General features: G+C 46.3%; 1 protein-coding gene across 4 annotated transcripts in view; it reads left to right on the top strand.

Annotated features, from left to right (window-relative positions):
- atos (atos homolog atossa) overlaps positions 1-16,378 on the top strand; it is a 271,964-nt gene that overhangs the window by 185,792 nt on the left and 69,794 nt on the right. The window contains exon 3 of one of the 4 annotated variants that reach the window (XM_071656663.1): positions 2,931-2,973. The exons of the other annotated variants lie outside the window; for them this stretch is intronic. The gene's annotated coding sequence lies outside the window, so the exon portion shown is untranslated. The remainder of the gene's footprint in view (positions 1-2,930; positions 2,974-16,378) is intronic. 4 annotated transcript variants of the gene reach the window in all.

Below are 16,378 nucleotides of genomic sequence, written 5' to 3'. Positions count from 1 at the left end.
CTATCAGTGTATGAATCTATCTGTCAGGAGGGTCAGTTGCAGTAAGAGGCTGGGGGAAGCCAAGGTGAAGTGGTTTTGCCCGAGTCCTTCCCGCCTTGCTGTGCTTCAGCACCGCCGCCACCACTACCACCACCATCCCTCTCAACTACTGCTGTTTCCTCCTGCTTAAAGGTTCCTCTCTCTCTCTCTCTCTCTCTCTCTCTCTCTCTCTCTCTCTCTCTCTCTCTCTCTCTCTCTCTCTCTCTCTCTCTCTCTCTCTCTATCATAACGCTTGACAACACGTAGCTCGCAAGATACGTTCTCCGTAAATTTAGATATATTCCTGCAGTGTTCTCCGTAAGTTTAGATATATTCCTGTAGTGAGTGCTGCTACGCTTTTTAAGCCCTACCTTTTAGCAATACCTTAAGAACTGGCAGGTAAGAAAGTACTTTCCCTCTTAATATTTCTCTCCGAGTTACGTAATGCTGGGTCTGGTTAGTAAATTGGATGGGTGACCGCTAGTGGCATATACAGTGAACGTTTCATGTTAAGTCTTGCCGAATGGCGAAATCACGTCGTAAGCACACTCACTCAGCCAGTCAAGCGCCCTTCTTCTTCCTCCTCCTCCTCCTCCTCCTCCTCCTCCTCCTCCTCCTCCATGCACTTCTTATTTTGGTTTTGACAACCTTGGTGAAAGTTATGACAGTCAACAGTAACTCAGTAAATGAAGGTCAGCATGGAATCGTCCCGGGCTAAAGTACACAGACGCAAATGTGCTACAAAAACATATACAAGTTAGAAAAAAAGTAGATACTGTTCTTCTTTGCTTTTAACATGCATTTAACAGGCTTACATGACTCTGCTGGAGAAATTAGCGAAGCTTGAAGGTAAATTCGGATTGTGGATGAAGAGAGTTTCTAACGAGCGGGAAAGTGAAATTTGTAACAAATGGAACTGTGTCGGATGAGGAACTCCTGAGGGAACAGCATTAGTATAGCTTCTGCATTCTCTATAATAATGTCACGTATACTGATGAATAATGTTGTACCGTGATCCGACGACGCAGTAAGATGACAGACAAAGAGAAAACGCAAGACCTAAATGTAATATACAAAAGTTGCTGGACTTCATTGGCATGGGAGTCAAACATTTATGTCACGGGAAGGTAAAGAGGCGCATACTTTACACTTGGTGAAGGTCCAACAGGAAGAGATATCGGTGAAAACAGAGCTAAATACCTTAGTGTAATCGTAAATGAAAGGTTGTAATTTGGAGGCCACATTGGATTGATGATCGGAGTGGTAATGAGAACTAGCACCACAGGGGAGAAATTGAAGGTGGACGTATATATATATATAAAAAGCAAACTTGAATACACTACTGTGTTGCATGATCGCCATTACACTACTGTGTTGCATGATCGCCATCCTGGGAGTAAGTTTGAAATTAAGGATGGTATAACCAGACATTGAAGAGAACTCGAACTTTACACTGTAGCCTAGATGAACGTTGAAAGGAACTCGAACTTTACAGCCTAGATGAACGTTGAAAAGAACTCGAACTTTACAGCCAAGATGAACGTTGAAAAGAACTCGAACTTTACAGCCTAGATGAACGTTGAAAGGAACTCGAACTTTACAGCTTAGGTAGACGTTGAAAGAACTCGTACCATAGAGCGTAGGAAATAGAACTTTAGAGCCTAGGAAAAGGACTCTACAGCCCAGGACTTTAAAGCCTAGGAAGAAGAGAAGAATAATTATAATGTACACATGTCGACTAAGTGGGGTTTTATGCCTAGCACAAAAACGTTTGTGCATGGAAAAAAACAGGGTAACTGGAGTAATCCACAATAAAGCAAAGAAAAAAAATGGTTAGAGATGGATAAGTATTATCAACTTTAATGCAAAACCTGCGTGGAATAAGCAGAGGAATGAAAAGAAGCCTGGATAATTGGCTCAGAATAGTTCTAGATGAACTCAGGATCGTGGGCTATGCAATGTGTGTGGCGGTAGAGAAAAATTACTTTTAAGCAAGATATGCGGCGGGTAGCACAACGCGGTACCTGATAGCTGTTACGTCCTAGGCTTATGCCACATTATCATTTTTTGTTTGCTTGTTTGTTGTACGTGTTTACAGTTGTAGCTAATTTTATTATTGAATTGAATAGTTCGTTAGAATGTAGGGGAAACGAATGCACTGCTTGGGGGTGTAGTTTCTTAAGTGTTTTGTTAATGAAAGAAACTTTTGCTACATCTTGACTGTGGTTTCGTAATTTTAGACACGAAGTGCATTTTTTTTTTTTATGCTCTGGACAAATAAACATCAAGGATGGCGGCTTTCGCTCGCTGGCTCGCAGTTTATGCCCGAAATTTTAAACTTTCCGAGCGGGTACCAAGATATTGACCAGTAAACTTTTATCTTTTTAAGTTTTGGGCTGTTTGAAATGCCAGCATATTTGTATGATATATGGCAGGTTGCTTATGAGCACGTCTGCATGCTGTATAGCGTATAGGTTTATATTTAAACCAGTTTACGGCAAACGCATCGTAACTTGAGATGGGAAGTTTCTTGACATTTAGTTATGTTGCCGACTAGTGTATTTTCAACATTTGCTTATTTTCCCTCGGGGTTGAGGGGTTAGATAAGGGTGATTGGTTTGATTGTTTTAAACCCCTCCGACTTAAAAGATAGCGACGGGTGTAAACTCTCCCTTGACTCCGGTAAACTAAGTGTAATTATCTTTTCGCTCAGCAGAACTGATACGTGCATGAACCTTGATAAATACTTGAAAGCATTTCATTTACAGAAAAAGAAATTGATTATAGTGATGGTGGAAATAAAGTTAGACTCACCGATGCTGCTGACTAGTCTGCAAAATAACCCGTACATGTGATATATGATACTTGATTATTTATGTACTTCTGTCTGATGCCTTAATTTTTCATTCCAGGTACTATGACAGCGCAGGTGTGGTGTACAGATGTGCGGTGAAGGTATGTATGTAATATATATATATATATATATATATATATATATATATATATATATATATATATATATATATATATATATATATATATGGGAGCGGGGGGCTGGAAATCCTCCCCTCGTTTTTTTTTTAATTTTCCAAAAGAAGGAACAGAGGGGGCCAGGTGAGGATATTCCAAAAAAGGCCCGGTCCTCTGTTCTTAACGCTACCTCGCTAACGCGGGAAATGGCGAATAGTTTAAAAAAAAAAATATATATATATATATATATATAAATGTATATATATATATATATATATATATATATATATATATATATATATATATATATATATATATGAAGCTGCTTTTGGTGGAACGTGGTGCGTGTCGGTAGGCACATCTGCCCGCCTTATCATGAGCCAAGGGAGGGTCACACCCTTGACCGTTCAGTTTACCACAAAAGATGTATTATTGCGGTACAGCACTGACAAATTTCCCTTCTTGCTGACAAGAATGTGAAGAGCGTCTTTGATGATAATGGTGACCCCTTGTGAGCCCCCGTCTCTGGCTGGGTCACGCACTACCCGACAGTTGGACAGCCTAGCGCCTGGCCGATGGGCCTCACAGCACCCGACTGTAAGGCTACACAGAACCCTTCTGTAGGGCCAACACAGCACCCGAGTGACGGGCCGCACACCAGCCGACAACCGACGAGCCACCTAACACCCGTCAACAGGCCACAACATCACGTCATCCATCCATTTCAAGCGTTAGCAGTCAGAGGATGTCATCACTTTGGTATCTGCGTCGCCGCTCGATCTCATGTTTTTTTTCCCCCCATCTTGTATATAGTTTGTGTTGCTGCTGTTACCGCTTGAGCACGACGGTACGACCAAGGGGTTAAGGCAACACCCAGGAACCAGTTAGTGCAAGACTCAACCCACCCAACCGTCTTGTGCCTTACAAGTGTCATTACATAATCGTTGTTATGAGAACGGGTGACGAGAGCCGTTGTGGCGACTTCGTCACGACTGCCGACAGTTGCCGAGTCGAACGCGAATAAATCACAATGTGATTTTGATAATACAATCGTAATGTGTACGACGTCGAGTAAATTCAACGAGAATAAAATCGTTCAGTGTGAGCATGGCGAGAGTAAATCGCGGTGTGGGTGCGACGCAAACAAACCGTTGATGGCGAGAATAAATTTGCCGGATAAGTCGCTCTTGGGATAAGTCATTGGTTGTGGCAGCTGAATATGTGGAGGATAACCAGCAGTTGGTGGATGTGGTAACCAGACCTAGGGCAGCTGGATATGTCGGGGGTTGGTAACCAAGCGGCTGATTGTGGTAGCCAATGGGATGGTTGTTGTTCGTGTGTTGTGATAACCAGCCACCTGTTGGGTTAATATATATGGGAAGAGATAAGCTAGTGTTTAGTTGCGGTAACCAAGTACCAGGTGAGAGAGCTGACCTGTTTGGTGAGACCAGTGCTAAATTTAGCCTGTGGTAGGGTAGGGGTAGAGTGCCTGGCGGCTTCACTGTAACGCTCTCCCCGTCCTGTCCTTTGTGCCTTGACACATTTTGTACCATAGAAAGGTCAGACGAACATGTGTGTGGAATGAGGTGCAGCGACCAACACATTGGATGAGATTCTGGTACTATATATATATATATATATATATATATATATATATATATATATATATATATATATATATACCCAAACGCGCATTGATTTTGTTAGATTTTGATTTAGAATTGGGTTGATGAAGGGGGAGCAGGTTAGTGTATTGGTCAAATGTACTGTGGTGGTGACGTGGTGAGTGTGGTGGTGGCCGACACATGTGAAAGGAAGCACCATCACCGAACATACCTTTACATATATTAACATACGTAGGGTTATTGTTATACCGGGTATGCTACGCACGTCAGAATCTGCACCATATTGTTTAGCCTTACTTTTTTATTTTCTTTTTTTCTTTTTTTTTTTTTTAGGGCAGGACGTTTTGTTTGTGTGCATGGACCAGGAGGAAGGGAGGCGATATGATGTGGGTGAGGAACACGTGTTTGATCATGTGGTGGGAGTAAGGGGGGGAGGGTAGGAGTTGAACGGGGGTGAGGAAGGAGGAGGGGGCTTGCAGCCAAGGTCCACATCTTCCCCCACTCCCCAATCCCACTAGACGACCTCCTCCTCCTCCTCCTCCTCCTGGACCGCCTTGCCTCTGGAGCGTCAACATGCAGGAGCGTGTGTGGTAACGCGGGGCGGCCGTGGTAGGTAATCTCTCCAGAAGCCAACAGGTGTTTTTATGTGGTTCACCAACACTAGTGACCGACCTCCACCAGCGTTACTTTGGTATCACGGGTGCCAACATTAGATGATGGATTGAGTTGCAAGTGCGTGTTTGGTTAATTATGTACTGACAAAGAACTCCGCTGGTGGCGTGGGTGAAGTGAACACGGCTAGGGGTAGGTTAGGGGACAAGTAAAGAACGTATGGTGGGTACGATACGTTGGAGGGCGACAGGTTGGCTCGAGTGGGACTCGGGAACCCGGAGGGTCCTTGTCCCATAGGACAAGGAGGAACTGATATTAATGGCATTTGTTTAATACAAGAGAAGAGTATTGGGGTTGAAGACTGTGGTATGGAGACTCAAACCCTCAGGGTCTGACAATAACCACTGGCCTGGCGTGGGAGCTGGGAAGGGACAAGAGTCGGGGTGGAACACTGCTGACGGTGAAGACTCTGCTCCATCGTTGTCGAGAAGTGACGTCTTTGGTCTCCACAAGGGGAGTAGGGCGACTTACACATCCTGGCACCTAATATGATTAACAGTTAGCTGATTTATCACCTTCAGCAACGTACCCACACCCAAAACAGACAACGGACACTACAGAAGGGTCATCAGCGTAGAGGGACTGATGCAGTGGACGAGATCGTTCAGTTATACAAAGCACAGCTGAACGTAAGAGCAAGGACATCGAGGAGAATGGGAGGAGACACATGAGCCGCCATGGCCTTGATAAGACCTTGGCTTCGGGCCCTTAAGTACCCAGAATAACAACGCACTTTCCTGGCACCAGACACCCCTGCCGACCTAACCTGCTTCCTACAGCCATGATCATTACTAGCGAACGACCGCAAAATGGCCTGTTGGTTAATTGCTTCGTCTACTTAAATAAAGAACAGTGGGCCTCAGCATTATGGCGCGTTCATGGTATCCTAAGAAAGCCTACGGTGTTGTCCCGATGGTAGTGGCCGGCCACTATCCCCATGGCACTGGGTGCCATCTCTCGTGGTGTAGTGGTTGGCGAGGAGACAGAACCCGGGGGTCTTGTACGACCTCCAGGTGGGAGTACTTCGCAACACAGCCACGATCACCACACGCCATCCGTGTGGTGGGAGGGTAAAAGGGAAATGTACCTCAGTATAAGAGGTCATTCCTCCTTTGTATATATATATGTGTGTGTGTGTGAGTGTGGTTAGTGATGCCTTAGTCCCTAATTGTTAGCTTCTGTTTGTTTGTTGGTGGGGTTGTTAGTGTGGCTTGTGCAGTCGAACTGTAGTGGTTAATGAAGAAAAGGAACCTTGCCAATTTTAAGTAAAAAAAGAAAAAAGTATTTTAACAAAAAGACGTAAATAAGGAGATAATGGAACACACATCATGCAGCAGTGAACAACAGAGTTAAACAAGTCGAAGAAAGTGTTGAATTATTGTTATTATTATTATTATTATTATTATTATTATTATTATTATTATTATCATTGGTGTGACTCCGAGACCTCTTTTTACACGGCTGCTGTACGTAGCTTCGAGGCTGCGATACAGTCAGTAGCAGGGAAGTGATGGATTCCTTACGACCGTGTGGTTCTCTAAGGAGACTGTGCTACTTTTCGTCCGCTATCGGTGATAAACCTTCTCCCAAGGTGACTTTTCACTCGCGGCACAGACGGGCAGAGTCCAGTGACACCAGCACTGATATATATATATATATATATATATATATATATATATATATATATATATATATATAATAGGTTGGAGCTTCTTGTAGAAAGTAGCCACACACGCACTTTACATTCCTCGAGCACAAGAGTACGACCCTTGGGCACGACGGTACGACCCTTGGGTATGGTGACCTGGCATCTGACTTGGTCCTCAAGGGACCACCAGGTCAAAGAGCAGGCACACACCACCACACCCAGGAGAACGTACCGTCACGCTCAGACATCAGGTCCGTCGTGCTGAGTAGGATAAAGTCCTTATCATTTAAAGAGATAAGAGGGAACACGTTGAACTCCCTATCTCTCACGTCTCGTCCCGAGCCTCCGAGAAACAGGTGAGATACGACTGATAAACTGTTCATGACATTGGATCCCGTCTGTAGAATTGACGACGGAGGATCAGTTTACAAGTGACCATCTATTAAGTGTCTCTTTGTGTGTGTGAGCGTACGTACCCAGCCGATTCACAGCGCACGTATTCAGCCGATTCACAACACACGTACCCAGCCGATTCACAACGCACGTACCCAGAAGATTCACAACTCACGCACTCAGCCGATTCACAACGCACGTACTCAGCAGTCATTTGTAACTGGATGTTTATAACGCGTTCAGTACAGTGTCCTAAAAGCCTTCCGGAGTTTCAGTCTTGCTTCGTAAGAACCACATTTCCCTTGGCCCTCAAGGGATCATATCTATCTATAACATGTACTAGACACATGGAGTACATGGGCGTATAGGATTCGAACCTATAGTCCTGCTGCATGATGGATGGATGGTACGCTCACCTTTGGATCACAAGGGAGGCAAAAGTTTTCCGTCTAAGACCAATCAAATTCACGAGATCCACAACTTTGGTTTGGACTTTGCTCAAGATATGATCCTTTATATAATATAGGTTTAACCTGAGGTTTGATCTCGCTCACAAGACGAAGAAATATCAGTCTTCAGCTGTAGAACTTTGATGCAAGTGTTTATGGTAGTTTTCCCAAAAGTATTTCCATCCATTTCTAGTCTTCCAAGAAGTATTTCCACCCATTTCTAGTTTTCTAAAAAGTATTTCCACCCATTTCTAGTTTCCCCAGGAAGTATTTTCACCCATTTCTAGTTTCCCAGGAAGTATTTCCACCTATTCCTAGTTTTCCAAAATATATTTCAACCCATTTCTAGTTTTCCAAAAAAAAAGATATTTCGACCCATTTCTAGTTTTCCAAAATATATTTCAACCCATTTCTAATTTTCCAAAAAAAATATTTCGACCCATTTCTAGTTTTCCAAAAAGTATTTCCATCCATTTCTAGTTTTCCATAAAAGTATTTCCACCCATTTCTGTTTAGCCAATAACTCTGGTGCATAGCAGGTACACAAGTGTTTCATGGACCACTTCTCTGTACTTTGGTACTTTGTATATTTTTGTTTATATTTGATTAGTTTCCTCTTCGTTTCAACTCTTTGTTATTTTTTTTTAACCCGTTAAGATTAACCTGCGCAAGGAAGCAGCATTCATGACAGACAGACGTCCCAGGTTCGACTCTTTATGTTGGTCTTTGTTGTTAGACTGTCACTTGTTTCTGCTGCATGATCCTTCGATAGTGAACACCAAGGAATTCCAACCGATATAAACTTCTGGTTGAATCCCTTCGAGGCTGTATGCGATAGAGATCGGTGCTGTGTGGTGTAGTGAGAGTAGAAAGACGTTCATATTTAGATTACGATCAACTTTTTACGCAACAAAGGAAGCGCAAATAATGCTTCTATACTTGTCTATGGTACTACTTTCAACCCCTGAAATTGGTAAATCATTCCATCTATTTACAGTCCTATTTAAGGAGAATTACTGTCTCATTCGAGTTAAAAGGTTTGCTCACGAGTTTGCATCTGTTACTACGAGTGGAATCAAACGAGTCTTTGCTAATGTAAGTCGTTAGAAATAAGATGATCGAAGCCTTTGGTGGCTGTCTGTGTTGACATGAAGGCTGATGGTGAAGGTTGATATGACCTATTGGAATAACCTCTTGACAGACCAAGACATGTGACATGATTTGATATATATCTTAGAAATTTGGCACTCCTGATGCCCCGTTTCTTCACCTCGTATATATGTGTGCCATGTATACACACATGTAGACACACAACTTCATGTATACACATATATACACATACACATCCCAGATTACGTTAGGTACTCATTTATCGACTGACCCCCAATGAGTTATGAAGATGAACAGCTGGGTTGCCTGTGGGCCGACTGGCTGCCCAGGACAATTTGTTTGGTGAGTCGCAGCGCTGACCACAGCTCCTGAGAGCTGTGTGTGGTGCCATTTAGGCTGGACATGAGTGGAATAACTGGACGCACAAGTTACCAGTCGGTCTGTACTGCTACACCTGAGGTGGAAAACCACACCGTCCCGCGGGGTGCAGTTCTCGACACAGAGGGGACCAGTTGTGTGGCATGAGGAGGGCAATAACAAGGTACAATATGGCATGACAGGGTACGGTGATACGGTACATTTATGTTGGCCATCGCCGACACCAGCCACAGGGTACAATCATGTCCCTTATGATAGCACGGTAGAGCGCTACACTGCAAGAGAGGGAACGTGGGAGTAAGGCACATACCGTACGGCACAGAAAGTGAGTTTGTTACAGTAAGGTGCATAGAGAGGACACAAGCAAGGCGGGAACGATACCCTAGTAAACATTATACGCCTGGCAGAGAACCAAGGTAAACAGTGTAAGGGTACATCACTCTGGTTACTATATGGAAGTGGAAGACAGGTACACTGATCGTACACACACACACACACACTCACACAGCAGCAGCAGCAGCAGCTTTTGAACGGTATTTAAGAGCGAGGAGTTGGTATGGAAGGGTAAGAAAGGAGGAGCAAGAGAAACTTTGAAATGAATAATACGGCCAAGGTGGGAGGAGATGATCCAAAACATTAACGTAATTTCATCGGGAGTGAATTGTCATCATGTCACCAGAGAAAGGTACAGTGCCAAGGGAGTGGAAGAGGGCAATTGTCGTACCTATCTTTAAGAAAGGCGACAGAGAAGTTGTGCTGACCTCCAGACTAGTTTCTGCGACAAGCGCGGCCTGTAGAATGCTGGAAAAGATAAGGAAAGAGTTTATTTAACCCTTGAAACCAGTTTACTGACGTCAACAGAGAATATTTCTTCGAATGATGCCAACACAGAAAAACCAGAGGTCATGACATGAAATACAGCAAGAAACTTGTCTGGTAGGATGTACTTTAGTGGCATGAGAGTGGTCGATTAATGGAATGAACTGAGTAGTGAAACTGTGGATGTGGACAGCATACACGAGTTTAGAATGGCTGTATGATAACAGAGAAAGTTGGGCCCCACGAATGTAGAACTCCCTCCTCCCCCGTACAGTACGAATAGGTAATTCCACACACACACACACACACACGCACACACACACACACACACACACACACACACACCAGGAAGCAGCCCTGCCCGCGTCAGACCCAGGGACTGATACCTCCACTGGTGTTTCAAGAACAAACCAAAGGGATCTGCCCGTGGCCAGCCACCGGCCTGGGATATGTGCGACAGATCTACATGGGTCGCGCCTGACGGGGGCAAGTTGGTGGTTATTCTTGGCCCCAGCGGAGCTGTCGTGTTATCTGGTGCGGGCAGCCCTTTTGTGTGTGGTGTGGGGTGGGGTGAGGGAGTTGGAGGGGGGCATTGTTGCATCGGGTTAGGTGGGGGTTTTATCTCTCCATCTCCCCCCCTCTGCAAGAGAATCTGCCGCTGCTGCTGCTGCTCTTCCTACTCTGCAGTGGATGATATGCATCCCATCCCTTCCCTTTCCCTCGCCCCGTATCTTGAAGGCAATCCAGTTAGGGTGTTAACACAGGGAGGCAGTTGGTGCCTGTGGGAGGTTATTGTTTGGCGCAAGACAATGGTCTTTTGTTTGGTACCTGACGTCCCCGTAGGTGCCACTCACCTCCCCTACACGGGCACCAGTTAAGGTCACCAGCCACCAGGGTCACCACCTCGTTCAGGAGGTGGGGGTATCAGTGGACAAGACGTTATAATGATGAGTGCCGTTGTTAGAGGTCGGTGGAGCAGGATGAGTTGGTTCCCCCGTAGTGAGGTTCCTGGTGGTGCTGCTCCTCACCCTCATGTCCTTGACCATCTCCTGGACAGACTGGTGGAGTGTGTGGTGGTGGTGGGGATTCCTAAGGGCGTGTGTGTGTGAGATGGAGGGTACGGCCCTATCAGCCACAGCCCCGCTCTTCATACACTCACTATCATCATCTCATCCGTCACCATCATCATCATCCGTCACCATCATCATCATCATCATCATCATGTCACCAACATCACCATCATCATCTGTCATCATCATCAGTCGCAATTATCACTCATCATTATCATTACTGTGGCAGTCTCTCTCTCTCTCTCTCTCTCTCTCTCTCTCTCTCTCTCTCTCTCTCTCTCTCTCTCTCTCTCTCTCTCTCTCTCTCTCTCTCTCGCTGAGGAATTGTTGGCATTAGTCATGTGCGTTAAGTACACCTGGGGTGGTTACTATTATTATTGCTACACACGGCCTTACATGGGCTGTACTACTACTACTACTACTACCTACTACTACTACTACTACTACTACTACTACTACTAGTCCTTCCGCCACTACTGCACACGTCCTTACATAGGCTGTATTTCCTCCTTTCATAACCCTTGATGTGTTTGGGCTCGTCTCTGTTCTTTGGTTTATAGTGAGTCACACTGTTCGTGGTACTCGTACCTTACCTCAGTGTCACTCATTCCATCACCAACCTTCTGCTTTGCTCTCCTGTCTCCATCTCCATACAGTAGGAAATTTGAATACTATTACTAGCCTCCAGTGGATAGCCTTGTCATAGACCGTCTGGTCTTCTGTTATCTGGCCTCTCCATGTTCTCTCCGTCAGCAGATAACCTCGTCATAGGCCTTTAGGTCTTTTGTTATCTGGCCTTCCCATGTGTTCTCCAGCAGATAACCTCGTTATAGACCTTCAGGTCTTTTATTGTATGACCTTCCCGCGTGCTTTCCTCCGGCAGATAGTCTTGTCATAGACCATCAGGTCTTCTCTTATCTGGCCTTCCTTTGTGCTCTCCTCCTGCTGACAGCCTCGTCTTAGACCATCAGGTCTTCCTGTTATCTGGCCTTCCCATGGGTTCTCCACCAGCAGATAGCCTCGTAGAAGACCACCTAGCAGTTGGTCCAACCACATGCCACATAGCAGCTGGTCCAACCACATGATACAGCAGCTGGTTCAACAACATGGCACCTAGCAGTTGGTCCAACCATATGACATCTAGTCCAGCCACATGACACCTAGCAGTTGGCCCAGCCACATGACACCTAGCAGCTGGTCCAGCCACATGACACGTAGCAGCTGGTCCAGCCACATGACACCTAGCTGCTGGTCCAGCCATATGACACCGAACAGCTGGTCCAACCACATGACACCTAGCAGCTAGTCCAACCACATGACACCTAACTACTGGTCCAGCCACATGACTTTTAGCCGCTGATCTAACCACATGACACCTACCAGCTGGTCCAACCACATGACACTTAGCAGCTGGTTCAACAATGTGGCACTAGCAGTTGGTCTAACCACATGACACCTACCATTTGGTCCAGCCACGTGGCACCTAGTAGCTGAGCCAACCACATGACACCTAGCAGTTGGTCCAGCCACATGACACCTAGCAGCTGATCCAGCCACATGACACCAAGCAGCTGGCCCAACCACATGACACCAAGCAGCTGGTCCAACCACATGACACCTAGCAGCTGATCCAACCACATGACACCAAGCAGCTGGTCCAACCACATGACACCTAGCAGCTGATCCAACCACATGACAGCAGCTGATCCAGCCATATGACACCCCCTCCCCCCCGCACACACACACACACACACACACACACACACACACACACACACACACACACACACACACACACACACCCAGTCAGCTGCTGGTTGACCCAGATGACCCGCCTACGCCCAGCAGCTGCATCACCCGTATGGCCCACCCACAACCAGCATCTCGTCCAGGCACATGACCCGACACACCCCCAGCAGCTAGTGCGGCTAGATGGCACACACACACACACACACACACACACACACACACACACACACACACACACCTGGTGAGGGAGGGAATCGGGAATCGGCATGAGCCGGTGTATTTCCATGCCTTTAAAGTTGGGTGTCCGATACTGGCATGGGATGCAGGGTTTGTTGATGGCGGTGGTAGGTGATGGCTGCTCGTCTTGCCTCTCCTTCTCCCACTCCCAGCTCTCAGCTCCCCTTGCCCTCAGTAACCTCAATGTTACTGCCTCAGCGTCGCTAAATGCTATACTTAAGGGAGAAAAAAAGTGTTAGATGGGACGTTGTAAAGTGGTTTAGATAAGTATTCGATGGGATGTTGTTATGTGGTGCCAGGAGGAAGCTGTGGAACGTAAGAAATATGGCATTGTTGGGCGTCTGTAGTTCGTCATTGTTGACTTAAATATCGTTTTGATTTTGAACTTGGAAATCTACACTTACACTCACACCTTTTTAGCAGTCTGGTCGCGTTTTTTTTTAATATGTTCTTGGGACGAAATCTACTTAGATTTCATTACACCTGGTTCGTAAAACTGTGTTTGTCCGCAGTTCACATGGCCAGTAGTGTTATTGAAGGAGACCGAGTTAAGGAAAGTTGACGTGTGTGCCACTGAAAAAGTGATCGTCAGGATGTTCGAAGATGAGGACATCTGTAGGAGTAAACATTAGACTCAACACTTGGCTTCATGACACTGTAAAATGTCTTAATCTCTCCTCCTTAATCCTTCCCCATAGGATCGCTTGACTTCATACTTTCCACACTTAGGATCGCTTGATATCAAACTCTCCACACTTAGGTTAGGATAGCTTGACTTCTGTCTCGTCTCACAGAGGGTAACTTGGTTTCTAACTCTCTTCACACAGGACAGCTTGACGTCTGACTCTATTCACATAGAAGAGCTTGACCTTTTAACTCTCCACATAGAGATTCGGTTAACTTCAACTCCTCCAGATATAAGATAGCTTGACCTCTCACTTTTCACATATAGGACAGCATAACCTCCATCTCTCCAGATATAGGACAACCTCACCCTTCGAACTAACCACATATAGGATACCTTGACTTCTTAACTCTATTGTAGGATGTTTCCCCTAACCTCTAACTCCCCACGCCTCCTGTTAGGACGTTACCTTAGGGTCACAGACCTTCCCAGCCCTTAATGTGGAGTACTCATTTTTTTTTTCTTTTACCAATTCCACCTTTAACCACCAACCAGCGTTGCGGACGTCACGAGAGCTTGCACTGGACCCTCGCAGTGCACACACCAGACCGCTGTAACTCACATCCTAATATGAAATTCGAAAGAAAGTTGCTCGTCCGCTCCTCCTGCACCTCGACTTTCCTCACGTCAATAGTCAGGAGGTTTCAGCTTTTTACTTTCCCGCCGTTTTAAAAGGGAAAACTCGTCTCTCTTCTCTTCTCTCTCTCTATCTCTTCCTTATTGAGAAAAAGGAAACTTGCGTCTTTCTCGTCTTTTCACTCCATTCCACACTCCCTCTCACTCGGACACCCCACCTCCACCTCCTCTCCTTTACGATGTGTGGGACACGACGGGCCCGTCCAGTGTGGGCTTGGCTGACCGCCTCACAGGGAGGACGAGAGAGTTTAGGTCATATAATGATCACTTGTCGTGTGCCTGAGGACTGCAGTCATGCACGACCCTTACTGGATGGGCAGGTCTCCCCTCCCACCTCAGTGGTCATTACCCACTCGAACGCCACTTGCTGACACGGACTTAACCAACTGCCCATCGTGATCGGGAACTAGACGCGCGGAAAGATTGATCAACATTGCTCTCTACGTAATTATATGACTGGCTTGTGGAATCGAGTTGACATCTAGCGTGCCACAGTAGAGATATCGATTGTTTATTAAGTTCGTACATGTTATCAGGGTGCTGGGTTGGACGAGCCTCTTATCTCGGCCTTCACTGGTAATTTAGAGTGTGTGGGGGTAACGTGTGTCGCAGGCGGGCACCAGGGAGGCTACGGGGTGTATGTGTGTGTGAGTGACTGTAGCAGGGATTGGCTAGAAGTTAGGCATAGTGTACGAGGGAACGGTGAGTCTGGTGTGGCAGGTCCTTGGCACCGAGGCAGAACACCTGAAGGTGGCCATATTGTCACCATTTTGACCTGCGTGGGTCTGGGACTCTAATATCCTCTGGCACCAACTGGGTCGCGAGACAGTGGTATTGGCCAGTTACTGATGGTCGTTTGATACAAGGCAGATTAGGTCGTCCTGAGATAGTCGCATGGTCGAGTCACTGATGGTCGTTGGATATACGACTGACTGAGTCGTCCTGAGGCAATCGTATGGTCTCTGGGTGTACTATCAAGTGGATACAACCCTGTATGCATGTGATCGATATGGCGTCCTATCCTGTCACACTGTACCACACCAGAGGATATTGTTGCCACAGGAGCTACAGGCCTGCTGTTGCCTGCTACGGCAGGGATTTTGTGTGGAGGTCATGTTGAGGTGACTAGCAACACTGGCGGCCGAGCGAGAAGTGAGTGATTTGAAAAGGTAACGTAGTCTTAGAAGCCCTAACTCCGTGGCTCCTGCTTGCTCATAGAGTGGCCTGGGACCTTGGAAGCAGGAGATGGAACATGACTCTCGGTGTGTGTGTGTGTGTGTGTGTGTGTGTGTGTGTGTGTGTGTGTGTGTGTGTGTGTGTGTGTGTGACTTTCTGTCAATGTTCCTGCACCTCTGTTGGGAGAATGGTCTTGGCTGTGAGGTTGGGGGTAGTCATGACGTAGGGGCTGGGCGTTCTGGTGGTTAAGAGGTTGTGGATGAGGAGGTTGAGGGTAAAGGGGGAGGAGGGGAGTGGGTGTTGATGAGGCGAAGAGGAAAGGGGGTTGAAGCTGAGGGTAGGAGAGGGCAAAGGGGTCGACGCAAGTATCTGGTGAAAACTAATAAAACACGTCCATCCAACACTTTCTCCTGTGTTGACCTCACCACCACCTCCGCCTACCAACATGTCCTGTGTTTTCTCGGCCTTCTCCGCCACCACCACTGTAACCTCTCCTGCCGCCACCATCACCACCAGTGTAACCTCTCCTACCACCACCACCACCACCACTGTAACCTCTCCTACCGCCACCACCACCACTGTAACCTCTCCTACCGCCACCACTGTAACCTCTCCTACCACCACCACCACCACTGTAACCTCTCCTACCGCCGCCACCACGATAACCTCTCCCACCGCCACCATCTTCTGTACCAATAGAGCTTTCCCCATCATCCAGAATCGTGCCATCACGAACTCCCATT

This window comes from Panulirus ornatus, chromosome 63, assembly GCF_036320965.1.
Source record: "Panulirus ornatus isolate Po-2019 chromosome 63, ASM3632096v1, whole genome shotgun sequence".
Lineage (NCBI taxonomy): Eukaryota > Metazoa > Arthropoda > Malacostraca > Decapoda > Palinuridae > Panulirus > Panulirus ornatus.
This window is presented reverse-complemented; position numbering and strand designations above follow the sequence as displayed.